The 18,794-nt window shown below is 37.0% G+C and overlaps 1 non-coding gene across 1 annotated transcript; it reads right to left on the minus strand.

Annotated features, from left to right (window-relative positions):
* Nucleotides 1-6,962: 6,962 nt before the first annotated feature.
* Nucleotides 6,963-7,069, minus strand: LOC120082300. Its single transcript, XR_005483131.1, has one exon. It is a non-coding gene; the product is annotated as a small nucleolar RNA R71 (small nucleolar RNA).
* Between the last annotated feature and the right edge of the window lie 11,725 nt (nt 7,070-18,794).

Raw genomic sequence — 18,794 nt, forward strand, 5'->3', positions numbered from 1 at the left:
GTATGTTATAATTAAATAAATCTTGTATGTGCATATAGTATGCCATGCAGATTTAAAATTCCACTATAGGAAGCATGTTACATGCATTGAGAGTATGTTAGAAGGTGTTATAATATATAGTATGCATGTTTAAGGGTTTCAATTATTTTAATATATGTGATATATTAAGTCATGAGATATTTGATATATGTTATGGATACAAAGCATACCTAAAGTTTTATAAGTTATTATAAAATTGGGTTAGACATTTGAAATCCACAACAAAGATAAGCTGCATGCTTACGTAGGTTAACCACTTTTTTTAATAGTTAAAATAGGTCGTTATCATATAAGACTTCAGGTACAAACTCAATCGATATATAATCCTGTCTAAGGCTGGGGGTATTTAAGTTGACATTCTACGGAACACCTTCTACCTGGGGATTATGTTCAAATAACTGAGTGTTTTTAACCAGTTTTATAAACACATGTGAGCGGTGTAAGGTTTTAAAACTGGTTTATCATCTTGACATCATAGGTTAAATCCAAATATAATCATTACTTGGATAAATACCTAGACTTAGATTGTTTAATTAGACAGAACAAACCTAAGTAAACATATACCCAAGAAAATGTTATAACACTTCAGTGGGAGATTAATAACATATAGGATATGTTGTTCTTAGCTGTCATGTCCCTAAGAGTTCACTCCATGAGATCCATGCAATGCTTCGTATTACCCTAGAAGTGACCTCCATTCGGAAAGTGGGTGAAGGAAATGTGTCAACGTATCCTATGATGAATGGAGGAAGTAGCTCATAGTAAGTGGGTGAAGGAAATGTGTCAACGTATCCTACGGTCTCTTCCGTTGGTTTGGACCGTGAGATTCCTATGTTGCACCTGCTAGTTACCTTTAAACGGCCCTTGCTAGTCGTTTAACGATAGTTATCCCCTTGGAGGATTGTAACATAGGATTTAGAACAACTCAAACTCCAAAAATGGATAGGATTTCTTAGGTCCATTCCCAATCTTGACTCTCCAATTCGGTAGCTTTGTTTGGACCGACCTCTGAAGTCTGAAAATGAAAGGTTACACTTACAGAATTAATAAGTGTTAGTAGTTTTTGACAAAAAACGGTAACTAAATGACTATAGCAATAAGAGTTATTCTGGAGATAGTATTTAGTCAAGAATTCTTGCTTTAGTGAAGGAGTATTTGATTACGCTTCGGTAGCACTTATTCTTACTCATTATAGTATCGTTGCAAAAATAATAATTATAGGTACATAATTACTTTTTGCTAAAACTTAATTTTGGATTTCGTTGCAATTCACTAATAAGAATTTGTTTAAAAATTTTCACCATGTCGAATTCTTCTAGGATACTCGCTTCCACATTAGTTAACAGTAATAACAACTCAACATATAAATTACTAGCAAAAGATGATTCAAAATAAGTTTTAGCAGAAGAATGTCCTCTATCTCCATTCTCATCTAAAGTTTTGAACTATATAGATGAGAATGAGAAAATCGAACTACATAGTAAATACAATAAGTTTTAGCAGAAGAATGTCCTCTATCTCCATTGAAACATGCTTAGTGAAAATTGATAAAAAAAAAGAAAAAAAAAAACCTAGATAATAAATTAAGGTGCTGCTAATCATATATGTAATTTCTCTCAGGAAACTAGTTCCTAGAGACAATTAACAAAAGGTGAAGCAACCTTTAAAGTAGGGACTGGAAAGGTTGTTTCAATCACAACACCTGACACACCTTAACAAAATGGTATTGTAGAAAGGAGAAATAGAACCCTGTTGGTTATGATTCGTTCTATGATGAGTTATGCTTAATTGCCAAGTTCTTTTTGGGGTCACGCAGTAAGAACTGTGGTGTATATATCGAACATGGTTCCCTCAAAAAGTGTTTCAGAAACACCTAATGAGTTATGGAAAGGACGTAAGGTAGTTTGCACCACTTTAGAATTGGGGATGCCTAGCTCATGTGTTGGTGCAAAATCCAAAGAAGCTGGAACACCGTTCAAAGATATATCTATTTCTAGGCTAACCCAAAGAGACAAAAGGTGGTTTCTTTTTTGATCCTCAGGAAGATAAAGTATTTGTGTCGACCAATGAAACTTTCACAGAGGAAGACCACATTAAAAATCATCAACCTCGCAGTAGGCTAGTAATAGATGAAATGACCAGAGAAACGAAAATCGCATCAACAAGAGTTGAGAGTGCCTCGATGTAGTGGAAGGGTTATGCAGAAGCCTGACTGATACATGGGTTTAACTGAAACTCAAGTCATCATACCAGATGATGGCTTAGAGGATCCATTGACTTTCAAACAAGCAATTGAAGATATGGATAAGAACCAGTGGATTAATGCCATGGAACTTGAATTGGAGTGAATGTGCTTCAATTTAGTCTAAAATCTTGTAGATTAACCAGAACGGATAAAGCCCATCGATTGCAAGTGGATCTACAAGAGAAAATGAGACCAAGCTAGTAAGGTACATACCTACAAGGCTAGACGTGTGGCAAAAGGGTTTACCTAAAGGGAGGGGATAGACTACAAAGAAACATTCTCTCCAATTGCCATGATAAAGTCTATTAGAATACTCTTATCCGTAGCTGCATTTTATGATTATGAAATCCGGCAAATGGATGTCAAGATAGCATTTCTAAATGGCTATCTTGAAAAAAGTATCTATATGTCTCAACCAGAAGGGTTTATAGAACAAGGTCAAGAGCAAAAAGTTTGCAAGCTTAATAGATCCATTTATGGGTTGAAACAAGCATCTCGATCCTAGAATATAAGATTTGGAACTTAATCAAATCTTATGATTTTGAACAAAATGTTGACGAACCTTGTGTTTACAAGAAAATCGTCAATAGTACTGTTGCTTTTCTAATTCTGTATGTTGATGACATTCTACTCATAGGAAATGAAGTAAAATTTCTGGTTGACGTCAAGAGATGGCTTGCTATGCAATTCGAAATGAAAGATTTGGGAGAAGCGTAATATGTTCTTGGGATCCAAATAATTCGGAACTGCAAAAATAGAACTTTAGCATTATCTCAGGCATCTTATATAGATAAGATGTTGTCTAGATATAAAATGCAAAATTCCAAGAAAGGAATGTTATCTTTCAGACATGGAATTCATCTGTCTAAGGAAAAAAGTCCTAAAATACCTCAAGAAGTTGAGGTTATGAAACAAATTTCATATGCATCAACAGTAGGGAGTCTAATGTATGCAATGGTACTCGTCTCGACATATGCTATGCAGTTAGAACTGTTAGCAGATTTCAGTCCAATCTAGGATATGATCATTAGACTGTTGTTCAAAATATCCTCAAGTATCTTCGAAGAATGAGGGATTACGTGCTTGTGTATGGAACTAAGGATCTGATCCTTACAGGATCACTGATTCTGACATCCAGACCGATATTGATTCAAGAAAATCAACTTCGGGGTCAGTATTCACTCTAAATGGAAGAGCAGTAGTATGAAGGAGTATCAAACAAAGTTGTATTGCTGACTCTACAATGAAAACTGAGTATGTAGTTGTAAGTGAAGCAACAAAAGAAGCAGTACGACTCAGAAAGTTCCTGACTGATTTGGAAGTAGTCCCAAATATGCACCTGTCGATCACCCTATATTGTGATAATAGTAGAGTAGTTGCAAACTCAAAGAAACCTAGAAGCCATAAACATGGAAAGCACATCGAGCGAAAGTACCATCTCATCAGGGAGATTGTATAATGAAAATGTGATTGTCATGCAAATAGCCTCACAAGACAACTTGGCTGATCCTTTTACAAAGGTCCTCTGGCTAAAGTGTTCGAGGGTCACCTAGTAGGACTAGGACTACGAGATACTTAAGACTAGGGCAAGTGGGAGAATTAGTGGGTATCAGATGCCTTAGTTTATTGTATTTATTTTATTCTCTCTTTGAACTAAACATTATATATATTATATATATTTATCAACTGGAGTTTTAGTCTAAGTAGGAGTTTGTTGGGTTGAATGTCCTAAAACTCGCAGTTTGTAAAGGTAAACATTCGACATTTATTCAATAAAATTGTTATTGAATTTCATTTGTAAAGACTAAATCCAATAAACTAAGATCCATGGCTATTCTATGAATATTTGAACTTTATTTGGAGTTATAAATATGGATCAAGTTCGAGTAAATAGCCAAACAGTTTATAGTATTCGAATAAGGTTGGGTGCCATTATGGTAACACTATCGGATGCGACCCAATCTGTAATTGTTAAAATGAGTTGTAAAGTGCTACAAACGAAGTGATCCTGATTCATTCATATGGTGACCTAAGGAGTGGAGGCGTCTTGTGTAATGAGTTTTCCTAAAATCGGACTAAGAAATAAAGTCACTCTTACTTTATAACGTTGTTTACTGTTTAAGAATGAGTATTTCATAGTGATGACCTAGGTAACTTGACCTTAATCTTGAGCTAACTATGAACTCCTTTTTATTTGGGATTATCCTTAGATTTTCATAAGTGAGGGTTGGCTCAATAGTGCCGACTCAATAAGCCTCCCATTTCATGTTAAGATCAAGTAGATAGTTGGGACATAGGGTGCAAGAAGAAATTCATTCCTACCTACTTTGAGGGATAATAGAGAGGTTGTTTGCTTAAGTACTGACTTCAGAACTTGAACAAGGGGCCTCACCCTCTCGTTGGCCCGAGAGGGACTTGGTTTGATGATCAGATCACAAACCAATTGTTTATTAGGGGATCAGTGGGACTTACTAATTATGGTTATATCAAATCGACACAATATATCTATAGTGAAGAATTGTGTCGGCCCTTATTAGTTGTTTAACAACGGCTATTGATAACTGATAGAAATATAAGTTATTACAGCTCAAATTAATCAAACAATGAGAGAAAGCGATGGTAAAATAGGCAATATAATGTCTGAAAGTGCCAAACTAAAAGGCATTGTGATCACTAATGCTCATCACATAAAAACAGTTAATTTGCCTATTCTGTGCAGGTACAATGCGATGGTGCATATGAAATTGCGATCCAAGGGCACAATGCGACAATGCACTTGAAGTTGCAATCGCAAGTCATGCGATTGTGAGAAGTTTCTTAAAAAGTGATCGCCTAAAGACCTCGCATCAAGGTGACAACATAATAAATCATGATGGAACATAAAGCTGATAACAGTCGATTTTGAATTCAGTTGACAAGCCATTAAAAGGCATACTATTGCAAGTAAATTGAACTTTCAATGACTTTTAAACGGTGCAACAGAGTAGGAAAATTAATGCTGCCCATCATTGTAATCATTAGTAAGAAAAGTTGCTTCACCTTGAAATCTATAAATACCGAATGCTACCAGAGAGAGAGGATTCACGCATATACATACACACAAAGACAGAAAGAGAATAGAGGAGGCGAGGCAAATCGAGAGACTACCGGAAAACAATACAAAGGAGAGAAGGCCAACCCTTGCGAGAGCAAGAATCCGCAACTAGAACAGAGTTGAAGTGATAAAAAGCAGTGTAAAAAGCCACGGAAAGCAAGACATTCCTTACCTGGCTTGTTATTTCTCAAATCCAGTTGTTATTTTGTACTCAATACTTTATTTGCAGAAATCGAAAACTTCATTGCGATTTATGTTCAATCTCTTCACACCATGCCTGAGTAGCTAAATTTCTTAATGGGTTGAGAAGTACTTAGCTAGCATGACTTAAGATATGCATTTTATGCGATCATCTTATCTTATGTATGCATCATTCATCATTTGGACGTACTTGAGAGAGTAGTCTAAAGATAGAATCTGGGCTTGAGAGAGTCGGATTAGACCGCCTAAGCAAAAGTAGAAACTCAGAAATAAGTTCTATCTGCTGTTTCCCATACATATCGCATGTGTCCTAGGAATAGGAAATGTGACATTTTGCATTGAGAAATGTAGTACTAATATTTGTGTATAGCATGATCGCATAACTTGTACACAATCTTGGGAAATGTTAGCTAAATCCCTTCTCAACCCCTTCATCGCATACTTATTATAAATCTACGCTTTCATCACTCCACGTTCAACTCCATCGCATAGGAAAGTCTAAATCAAAACACCATCTACTTCTTTATCTCTACCACAATAGAATTAGAGAGTCGTCACATATCTATTTAGTAGTCCTTGTGTTTGACTCTGGACTTACCAGAAACTTAAGAAGGATTATACTTGGCTTTGTTAGGAAAACTTGTATGATCATCGCATCCACACATCATCGCATACACAAGTCATCGCATCATAAATCAACGCATCAAGTTTTTAGCGCCTTTGTCAGGGGTTATGGTATAGATTGCGCTAACATCAAACCTCTTTGATCTTTGCAACTTTCGACCTTTGTTGCATTGCCATTTCTTCGGTAAAGGAAGAAGCAAGCGTCGCATGAGCGAAGGACACACTCTGGAGCCCAACTACGACCCAAAGATCGAAAGAACTTTTCGTAGAAGACAGAAAAACAGAAGTAGACGACAAGAAAGAACTCACAGAATGGCTGAACAACCTGAAGAGCGAGTAGCAAACGAAAATAACATAATGGAAAATCCTATCCTACTGCCAAATGATCGTAATAGACCCATCCGAGACTATGCATCACCAAACTTGTATGATTTATCATCAGGAATCATGAGACCAGCATTGGATGGATCAAGGTTCTAGATGAAGCTAGTAATGTTACAATTGATACAATCAGTAGTACAGTTCGGAGGACGGTGTGGTGAAGAGCCGCACACCCATTTATAAAGCTTCATTGAATTTTGTAACACTTTTTTGTTCCCTAATATTTCCACAGAAGAGGTTCGACTCACGCTATTTCCATTTTCACTATGCGATAAAGCAACAAAATGGGCATACTCCCTCGAACTAGGAGAGATAACTTCATGGGAGCAAGTTGTAGAAAAGTTTATGAAGAAGTATTTCCCTCCTACAGAGAATGCCAGAAGGAGGAAATTGATCACCAATTTTGAACAAGAAGAAGATGAATCGCTCAGTGACGCATGGGTGAGATTCAAGAGACTAGTGCACGACTACCCACACAATGGATTATCGGATTGCCTCCAAATGGAGATTTTCTATCATGGACTCAATTCTCATCGCAGGCAGCTACCAATGCGGCAGCAGCAGGAGGTTTTCTAGACAAAACATATGATGAGGCAAAGAACATTCTTGATCGCATCTAAAAAAATCACGAAGATTGACAAGAAAGCGATCAAAGAGCAAAACCCAGAGAAGGTAATGCAAGTAATGGTGCCATCACATCATTGCAAAATCAAATGAATGCGACGATAAATTTATTGAAAGGCATCGCAATAAAAAATTCCAAAACTCGAAATGGGCAAGTCAATGCGATCGAGCAAAAAAGCACCAGCTGTGCTACATGTGAAGAATCACATTCTGTTGAGAAGTGTCCACGAAATCCTCAGTCAATCTACTTTGTCAAAAACAACTCTTTTTCAAACACGTACAACCCGGGGTGGCGAAACCACCTTAATTTCGTTTGGAAGAACAACCAACAACAAGGCAGTTAGCCTATGGCGCAGAGAGAAGGACCACCAGGATTTTTCCAAAGAACTAACGGACAACAGCAACAACAAGCTAGTAGCTCTCAAATGCCACCATCATTATCCCTTGAGAACTTGTTAAAGTAATCAGCGAAAAGAATGAAACAGTCCTTCAGAACCAAGCTACATCCATCCAGAATTTAGAAATTCAAATAGGACAAATTGCAGAAGAGCTAAAGAACAGACCGTAAGGGACAATTTCTAGCTCAACTGAGCTTCCACGCAATCTAGGGAATACAGGGAAAGAAAACTGCCAAGCAGTCACCTTAAGAAGTGGAAAGGCGACGGTAGAAGTATGAGACTATTGAATCAAAGAAACTGTTGTCGCAAACTGAGTCAAAGAAGTATGAGACTATGGAACCTGAAGATGAGATCACCTCTAAACCTCCGGAAAATGAAACAGTGAAAGTACAGCTACCTTCATTCCCTTAAAGACTGAAAAAGAAGCAAAACAATGAAGGTCAGTATCATCGCTTCTTGGAAATATTGAAACAACTACACATCAATATTCCATTTATAGAAGAAATAGAGCAAATGCCGGTGTATGCCAAGTTTTTGAAGGATATTGTTTCAAAGAAGAGAAGCATAGGAAAATTCGCCACGGTGGCATTAACACAAGAGTCAAATACTATAATCCCACCAAAGATGCGACCCAGACAGCTTTACAATACCCTGCTCAATAGGAGGGATCTACATTGGTCAAGCATTATGCGATCTTGGGGCAAGCATAAACTTAATGCCCCTTTCAATCTTCAAACAATTGAATGTAGGTCAGTTAACACCCATAATGGTGACTCTCCAATTTGCAGATAGGTCCCTAGTACACCCTGAAGGAAAATTGAAGGATGTCTTGGTCACAATAGACAAATTCATTCTACCTACAGACTTCATCATGTTGGACGACCATTCTTTTCTACTAATCGTGCTCAAATAGATGTACATAAGGGAGAAATCACAACGAGCATCAATGAAAACAAGCTCAGGTTTAATATTATCAAGGCAATGAAGTTCCCAGAAGATGAACGCTTATCAGATTCCGACGATGAACACACTTGCGTTAAAGATTGGGGGTCCGAAGAAGAAAATGAAGAAAGAGAGTATGCGACAGCATCCTTATAAACCTGCCATGCAATAACAAAGACAGTGAACAATGAAGAAAAGTTGAATTTGGATAAAGAAAGAAAAACACAAAAACCCACATTAGAGTAACCACTTCCATTGGAGCTGAAAACTCTACCAAATCTCTTAAAGTATGTTTTCCTTGGCCAAAATGAAACCTTGCCAGTAAACATATCCTCTGCGTTATCGGAAGAAAAAGAAATAGCATTGCTCAGTATTATAAAGAAATATATTAGAGCAATCGGATGGACGCTCGTAGACATCAGAGGTATTAGCCCGACATACTACATGCATAGAATTTGGCTTGAAGAAAACCAAAAAGGCTCGAGAGAACTTCAACACAAATTGAACCCTGCAATGAAAGAGGTTGTCAAAAAAGAAATCATTAAATGTTTAGATGCCGCATTATATACCCTATCACCGATAGCACGTGGGTTAGCCTCATGCATTGCATTCCCAATAAGGGTGGGATGACAGTAGTCCCTAACGCAAACAACGAGTTGATCCCCATGAGGACTGTCACAGATTGGCGGATCTGTATGGACTACAGGAAACTCAATGTGGTGACAAAGAAAGATCATTTTCCCTTACCTTTCATTGATCAAATGCTCGACCGACTAGTAGAGAATGACTATTTCTGTTTCCTTGATGGGTATGTAGGCTATAACCAGATTATGATCGAACCAGAGGATCAAGAAAAAACTACATTCACCTGTCCATACGAAATGATCGCCTTTCGTCACATGCCTTTTGGACTATGCAATGCGTCCAACACGTTTCAAAGGTGTATGATGACAATCTTCTCCGAGTACCTTGAAGACCCAGTTGAAATCTTTATGGACGATTTCTCAGTCTATGGACAAACACACGAAATTTATCTGAAAAACTTGGACAGAATACTGAAAAGATCTAAAGAGACTAATCTGGTGCTGAACTGGGAAAAGTGCCATTTCATGGTTAAAGAAGGAATTGTGCTTCGACACAAGGTTTCAAAGGATGGGCTAGAGGTGGATAAAGCAAAAATTGAAGCCATGGAAAAACTTCCACCTCCAGCAAATGTGAAAGCTTTAAGGAGTTTCTTAGGACACGCGGGGTTCTACAGAAGATTTGTGAAGGACTTTTCTAAAATAGCTCGACCGTTGAATGCGTTGTTGGAAGCTGATAGACCTTTTGACTTTGATGCACACTGCCTCACTACATTCAATGCGCTAAATGACGTATTGACTACAACGCCAATTCTGATCGCACCCGTTTGGACAAAGCCATTCGAGCTGATGTGCGATGCCAGCGGATATGCGATGGGGGCAGTTTTGGCACAAAAGGTAAAGGCAATGTTACACCCCATCGCATATGCTAGCAGAACATTGAACTCCACTCAGGCGAATTACACTACCACAGAGAAGGTACTTTTGGCGATAATTTTTGCGATTGAAAAATTCAGACCTTACTTGTTGGGATCAAAAGTTATAGTCCACACAGGCCACTCAGCGATAAAATATTTAATGACCAAAAAAGATGCGAAGGCGAGACTAATCCGATGGGTTCTCTTACTCAAAGAATTTAATATGGAGATAATTGACCGCAAGGGAACAGAGAACTAGGTCGCTAACAATTTATCGAGGTTAGAGAAACCTGAAGTGAATCGCATTCAGTCAGAGGTGAACGCATTGTTTCCTAACGAGTAGTTGCTTAAGATTGAAGAACTACCCTAGTATGCAAATATTGTCAACTTCTTGATCTACAAACAATTTTCGAAAAATTACACATCCCATCAAAAGAAGCGGCTCATTCATGAATGCAAATTCTACTACTGGGACGCCCCAAATCTTTACAAAAGAGGACCAGACCAGATATTGAGACTCTGTGTTTCAGAGATTGCTTTTCAACACATACTTTTTTAATGTCATGAATCACCCTATGGAGGGCATTTCGGGGGACAGTGTACACCGGCAAATTTTTTGCAAAGCAGGTATTACTGGCCAACTCTGTTTAAGGACACACGAGAATATTCCATGAAATGCGATAAGTGCCAACACACTGGAAACATTTTAGAAAAAAAAATGCGAGGCCAATGAACATCATATTGGAAGTGGAACTATTCGATGTTTGGGGTATAGATTGCATGGGACCATTTCCATCATCAAATGGTCATAAATACATTCTGTTGGCCGTCGACTATGCTTCCAAATGGATTGAAGCAGTTTCATGCGTTGCAAACGATGCGGCAACAGTCTCCAAGTTCTTACAAAGAAACATCTTCACTCGTTTTGGCACTCCACATGCCATAATAAGTGAGAAGGGACCCACTTTATGAATCGTATCATTAACAAACTGCTGATCAAATAAAATGTCCACCATAAGATCGCCACCACATATCATCCCCAGACAAATGGACAAGCCGAGGTTTCTAACAGAGAAATCAAGTCGATTTTAGAGAAGGACGTGAATCCATCGCGGAAGGATTGGGTCATGAAGCTTGACGATGCATTATGGGCATATAGGACTGGCTATAAAACACCCATGGGCATGTCACCGTATGCATTAATGTTTGGGAAGGCTTGTCATCTGCCGTTGGAATTAGAGTATAGGGCGCTGTGGGCAGTTAAGAAACTTAATTTTGATCTGAAGGCAGTAGGGGAAAAGAGAAAACTTCAACTACTAGAGCTAGACGAATGGAGACGGCAGGCGTATGAGAATGCCAAAATCTACAAAAAACGGACGAAGCGATGGCATGAAAAGCGTCTTTGTGAAAAAAATCTCCAAGCAGGTCAAAAGGTATTACTGTTCAATTCTGGGCTGCGACTCTTCCCAGGAAAATTGAAATCGCGTTGGTCTGGACCATTCATAATTAAAGAAGTATTCCCGCACGAAGCGGTAGAATTGACAAACGAAGATGGACCAACACATTTAAGGTAAATGGTCAAAGAGTGAAGATGTATCATGGAGAAGATTTCCAACGCGAGAAAACATCCGTGGACTTGGGGAAGCCAGAATGAAAAAGAAATATTTAGTCCCTGCATTGATAAGCGGCACACATTCATCAAGGATGAAATATATCCTTTTTTAGTATCATTCTTTTTGTTTTTCTTTCATGAATCTATCTTAATTTTTGCATGGTTACTACTCTTTATAATTTCCAACTCTTTCTTTCATACTTTTTATCCTCTTGATATTTATCACACTGATCGTAGTAAACGATTGTGATGGAGTAATGTGATAACCTCAAAACATGCAACCGGTTCGGTCAGCCCATCGCAATCAAAGAATCAGCCCACCACAGGAAAGGATGCGATCAAAGTGATGCGGGAGGAAAAATTAAATTTGGGAGTTGTATCGTTCCTTACCTCATCTTATTTCAATTTTTGCACTTTTCATTTTCAATCTAATATTGATGAATTCTACTATCGCATTCTCTTTAGTTTGACTCAATCTTGAATTTTTTATTGCTTTATTTGGTCACCGCATTCACCGCTTGCCCATTATGACTTCAATGATGAAATTTATGCTCTTTTTCTTACCGTATGTACTAGAGTCAGATTAATTTTAGGACAATCAATTCATGAAACATTTCTAAAATTTAGCAGTCCACTAGCTTTCCTTCAAAACTATTTTTACAAAATTTCCTAAGTCCATCGCATGAATTATTTCGTCTCTCAGCAATGAGGACATTGCTGTGTGTTAAATTTGGGGGTGCTAAAAATGTTATTTTCAACCTTGTTAGTTTTAGAAATTCAAAAAAAAAAGAGAGAGAGAGAGAGAGAAAAAAATTATATAACGTTGAGAATGGATCCTGCTCGTAGTTGGATGTCTGCATGACACCCGTGGGGGCAAGCCAAAATGAAGGTGGGAATCGTGATCAACTCAAAAACCAAGTGATCGCAACTCCGCTACCAAATAAAGAGATGGACATGAGTTTTGACTGAGAAAGTGCGCCTTGCTCGTAGTTGGATGTCCGCATGACACCCGTGGGGGCAAACCAAAATGAAGGCTGGGCACTCGAATCAGCACAAGATCACAAAACGAATATCTGGATCATGGAAGGGTCAAAATCACTTAAACACCGTGGTTAGATAAATCTTGAAATAAATCATTTGATATCCTGGAAACGAGTAAAGAATTTTTTTGAAGGTTAAACTTGCGGTCCCTAAAGATTATAAATATTTTAGGAAGAGATCAGGATAGAAATTAAGAAGGCATTGGTTCAGCAATTTGAATAAGGCACCTAGAGAAGTCTAGGTAGGGTAAAGGCGGTTGGATTTCTAAAGAAAACCTTTAGTTTATGCCTGAGGACAAGCATTGTTTTAAATTTGGGGGTTTGATAACTGGTAGAAATAAAGTCATTACAGCTCAAATTAGTAAAACAATGAGAGAAAGTGATGGTAAAATAGGCAATATCATATCTGAAAGTGCCAAACTAGAAGGAATTGCGATCGCTAATCCTCATCATATAAAAATAGTTAATTTGCCTATTCTGTGCAGATACAATGTGATGGCGCATATGAAATTACGATCCAAGGGCACAATGTGACACCGCGCTTGAAGTTGCGATCGCAAATCATGCAATCGTGAAAATTTTCTTAAAAAGTGATCGCATAAAGACCTCGCATCAAGCTGACTGCATAATAAATCATGATGGAACGTAAAGCTGATAACAGTTGATTTCGAATTCAGTTGATAAGCTGTTAAAAACCATACTATTGCAATTACATTAAACTTTCGGTGACTTTTAAATGGTGCAACAAAGTAGGAAAATTAATGCCGCCCATCATTGTAATCATTAGTAAGAAAAGCTGCTTCACCTTGAAATCTATAAATACTGAATTCTACCAGGGAGAGAGGATTCACGCATATACATACACACAGAGATGGAGAGAGAACAGAGGAGGTGAGGCGAAGCCGAGAGAAATCGTTCCCGGACAGATCGAGAGACTATCGGAAAACAATATAAAGGAAAGAAGGCCAACCATTGCGAGAGTAAGAATCCGCAACTAGAATAGAGTTGAAGTGATAAAGAGCAGTGTAAAAGGCCACGGGAAGCAAGACATTGCTTACCTAGCTTGTTATTTCTCAAATCCAGTTGTTATTTTGTACTCAATACTTTATTTGCAGAAAATGAAAACTTCATTGTGATTTTTGTTCAATCTCTTCACACCATGGCTGTGGGTTGAGAAGTACTTAGCTAGCATGACTTAAGATATGCACTTTATGCGATCATCTTATCTTATGTATGCATCATTCATCATTTGGACGTACTTGAGAGAGTAGTCTAAAGATAGAATCTGGGCTTGAGAGAGTTGGATTAGACCGCATAAGCAAGAGTAGAAACTTAGAAATAAGTTCTATCTGTTGTTTCCCATATATATTGCATGTGTCTTAGAAATAGGAAATGTGACATTTTGCATTGAGAAATGTAGTACTAATATTTGTGTATAACATGATCGCATAACTTGTACACAATCTTGGGAAATGTTAGCTAAATCCTTTCTCAACCCCTTCATCGCATACTTGTTATAAATCTACGCTTTCATCACTCCACGTTCAACTCCAACATATAGGAAAGTCTAAATCAAAACACCATCTACTTCTTTATCACTACCGCAACAGAATCAGAGAGTCATCACATATTTATTTAGTAGTCCCTGTGTTCGACCCTAGACTTACCAGGAACCTAAGAAGGTTTATACTTGGGCTTGGTTATGAAAACTTATATGATCATCGCATCCATACATCATTGCATACATAAGTCATTGCATCATAAATCAACACATCAACTATTCCCATGGAGGGTTATAACATAGGATTCGGAACAACATAAACTCCAAAAATGGATAGGATTACCTAGGTCTATTCCCAACCTTTACTCTCCATTTCGGTTGCATAGTTGGGGCTGATCTCTGATTTCTGAAAATGGAGGGTTACACTTACAGAATTATTAAAGTGTTAATAATTTCTGACAAAAAACGATAACTAAACAACTATAGGAATAAGAGTTATTTTGGAGATAGTGTTTGGTCAAAATTGTTTGCTTTAGTGAAGGACTATCTGACTGCCCCTCTATACCATGTATTCTGGCTTACTATAATATCGTTGCAAATAAATAATTGTTATGGATACATTATTACTTGTTTTGCTAAAACATGATTTTAGATTTAGTTGCAATTTACTAATTAGAATTTGTTTAACTTTTTCAGCATGTCGAATTCTTCTAGAATACTCACATCTAAATGAGTTAACGGTAAAATCAAATCAACAAACAAATTACTAGCAATTGATATCTTCAGAAGAGTTTTAACAGAAGATTGTTCTTTATCTCCCAAAAAATCTAAAGTTTTGAACAATATAGATGAAAATGCAAAATTCGAACAAGATAAATATGATTTACTTGTTATCAAAGCATGTTTAGTGGAAAACAATAAAACCTGGATAATTGATTCAGATGTCGCTAATCATGTATGTACTTTCTCATAAGAAATAAGTTCATGGAGACAATTGACAGAAGGGGAAACAATCTTTAAGGTGGGGATCAGAGAGGTTGTTTCAGCTAAAACAGTGGGAGATATAAAGTTATTTATAGGAGATAAATACATTCATCTGAAAAACACTTATTAAATTCCTTCTATGAAAAGGAATTTGATATCTGTCTCTTGTTTGCTAGAACAAAATTATAAATTTCTTTCGAAAATGATGAAGTGTTCATCAATACAATAAATAACCAAATTTGTTCTGCAAAATTAGAACATATCTTGTATTTGTTAAAACCGACTGAGATTAGAGCCGTTTTGAACATATAGATGTTTAAAACTACTGAGACTCGTAAGATAAAGAAAGTTTCTCCAAATGCCTATCTTTGGCACTTGAGACTGGGATATATAAATCTCAACAGGATTGGGAGATTGGTTAAAAACTATCATCTAAATAAGTTAGAAGATAATTCATTACCACCTTGTGAATCCTGTCTTGAGGATAAAATGACTAAAGGATCTTTTTTCTGGAAAAGGTCTTAGAGCCAAAGAACCTTTGGAGCTGGTACATTCTAACCTTTGTGGTCCAATGAATGTTAGAACTAGAGGAGGGTATGAATATTTCATCAGCTTCTTGATAACTATTCTAGGTACGGGGATATAATGCACCAAAATTCTGAAACATCTGGAAAGTTCAAAAAATATAAGACTAAGGTTGAAAACCAATTAGGTAAAAAGATTAAAACACTTCGATCAGATCGATGTGGTGAGTATATGGACTTAGAATTCCAAAACTCTTTGATAGAACATGGAATCCAGTTTCAACTCATAACCTCTGGCACACCTCAGCAAAACGGTGTGGTAGAAAGGAGAAACAAAACCTTGTTGGACATTCATTCCATGATGAGTTATGCTCAGTTACCAAATTCTTTATGGGGACATGCAGTTGAAACTATAGTGTGTATTTTGAACATGGTTCACTCGAAAAGTGTTTCTGAAGCACCTTATGAGCTCTGGAGAGGACGTAAAGGAAATTTATGTCACTTCAGAATTTGGGGTTGCCCAGCACATGTGTTGGTGCAAAAGTATGCTTATTTGTAGGCTACCTAAAATAAATGAAAGGGGTTTTTTTACGATCCTCGAGAAGACAAGGTATTTGTATCGACAAATGCAACCTTCCTGGAGAAAGACCACATGAAGAATCATCGATCTCACAGTAAGCTAGTAATAGAAGAAATTTCTAAAGAAACGACAAATGCATCAACAAGAGTTGTTGAGAGAATAGGTCCATCAACAAGAGTTGTTGATGAAATTGGTAATTCACACAGCTTGAACCGTACATAGGTTTAATTGAAACTCAAGTCATCATACCAAATGATGGCTTAGAGGATCTGTTGACTTTCGAACGAGCAATGAATGACGTGGATAAAGACCAATGGATTAAAGCTATGATACTTGAAATGGAATTTATGTATTTCAATTCTGTCTAGGATCTTGTAGATCAACCTGAAGGGGTAAAACCCATTGGTTGCAAATAGATCTACAAGAGAAAATGAGATCAAGCTGGTAATGTACATACCTACAAAGAAAGACTTGTGGCAAAAGGGTTTACCCAAAGAGAAGAGGTAGACTATGAAGAAAACTTCTCTCCAGTTGCCAAAAGTCAATTAGAATACTCTTGTCCATAGCTACATTTTATGATTATAAAATATGGCAAATGGATGTCAAGACAACCTTTCTGAATGACTATCTTGAAGGGAGTATCTATATGTCTCAACCAGAAGGGTTTATTGACCAAGGTTAAGAGCAAAAGGTTTGCAAACTTAATTGATCCATTTATTGGTTGAAACAAGCATTTAGATACTAAAATATGAGATTTGACACTGAGATAAAATCTTATGGCTTTGAACAAAATGTTGACGAACCTTGTGTTTACAAGAAAATTGTTAACAAAACAGTTGCCTTTTTGGTGTTGTGTGTGAGATGAATTCCAAATGCATCAACAGTAGGGAGTTTAATGTATGAAATGTTGTGTACTCGTCCCGATATATGGTATGCCATTGGAATAGTCAACAGATTTCAGTCCAATCCTGGATATGATCATTGGACTGCTGTTAAGAACATTCTCAAGTATCTTCGAAGAACGAGAGATTATATGCTCGTGTATAGTACTGAGGATTTGATCCTTACTGGATACACTAATTCTGACTTCCAAATCAATATTGATTCTAGGAAATCGACTTCGAGGTCAGTATTCACTTTGAATGGAGGAGCAATTGTGTGGAGAAGCATTAATCAAAGTTGTATTGCTGACTCCACAATAGAAGCTGAGTATGTAGCTACAAGTGAAGTAGTAGAAGAAGCAGTATGGCTCAGAAAGTTTGTGACTGTCCTGGAAGTAGTTCCTAATATGCATCTATCGGTCACCCTCTATTGTGACAACATTGGAGCAGTTGCAAATTAAAATGAACCTTGAAGTCATAAAGGAGGAAAACATATCAAGGGAAAGTACCATCTCATCAGGGAGATTGCACACAGAGGAGACGTGATTGTCACCCAGATAGCCTCACAAGACAACTTAGTTGATCCATTTACAAAGAACCTTTCGGCTAAAGTGTTCGAGGGTCATCTAGTAGGACTAGGTCTATGAGATATTTATCATTAGGGCAAGTGGGAGAATTTATAGGTATCTAATGCCCTAGTTTATTGTATTTATACTTTTTGTTCTCTTAGTGTAATTTAACATTGTATATATCTGTATATATTAATCCACTAGAGTTTTAGTCCAAGTGGGAGTATTGTTAGGTTTTATGTCCTAAAACTCGTAGTTTGTAAAAAATTAAACATATTCTATTATCAATAAAAGATGTTATTCAACATCTCTTCAATAAAGGTATTGAATCTATTAATTGTATTCATAAAATATAAATCCAATAAACTAAGATCCATTATTATTATATGAATACTTGAACTTTATGTAGAGACATAAAGATGGATTAAAATTCAAGTAAAAAGCCAAAATGGTCTAAAGAACATTGTTAAGATTGGGTACTTTATTCTGGTAACATTATTGGATGCAGTCTACTCTGTAGCTGTTACAAGTTTTTTAAATAAACTACAAATGAAGTTATCAAGATTTGTTCATGTATTGACATGAGGAGTAGGGACGTCCTATGCAATGAGTTTGCAGAAGATCGAACCAAGAAATAAGTCACTTTTACTTTATAATGTTGTTTACTATTTAAGACTGACTATTTCGCTTAGATGATTGATGCGTAAAATTATGATGCGATGGTGTGAGTATGCTATGAACATGCAAGTTTTCCTAACAAGGCCCAAGTATAGGCCTTTTTAGGTTTCCTGGTAAGTTCAGGATCGAACACAGGGACTACTAAGTAGATATGCGACAGACTCTTTGATTCTAATGCGGTGGTATAAAAGAAGTAGATAGTGTTTTGATTTCAATTTCCTATGCGACAGAGTTGAACGTGGAGTGATGAAAGCGTAGAGTTATAATAAGTATGCAATGAAGGGGTTGAGAAGGGGGTTTAGCTAACACTTCCCAAGATTGTGTACAAGTTATGCAATCATGCTATACACGAATATCAATACTACATTTCTCAATGCAT

The sequence above is a fragment of the Benincasa hispida genome, chromosome 7 (genome assembly GCF_009727055.1).
Source record: "Benincasa hispida cultivar B227 chromosome 7, ASM972705v1, whole genome shotgun sequence".
NCBI classification, from domain to species: domain Eukaryota; kingdom Viridiplantae; phylum Streptophyta; class Magnoliopsida; order Cucurbitales; family Cucurbitaceae; genus Benincasa; species Benincasa hispida.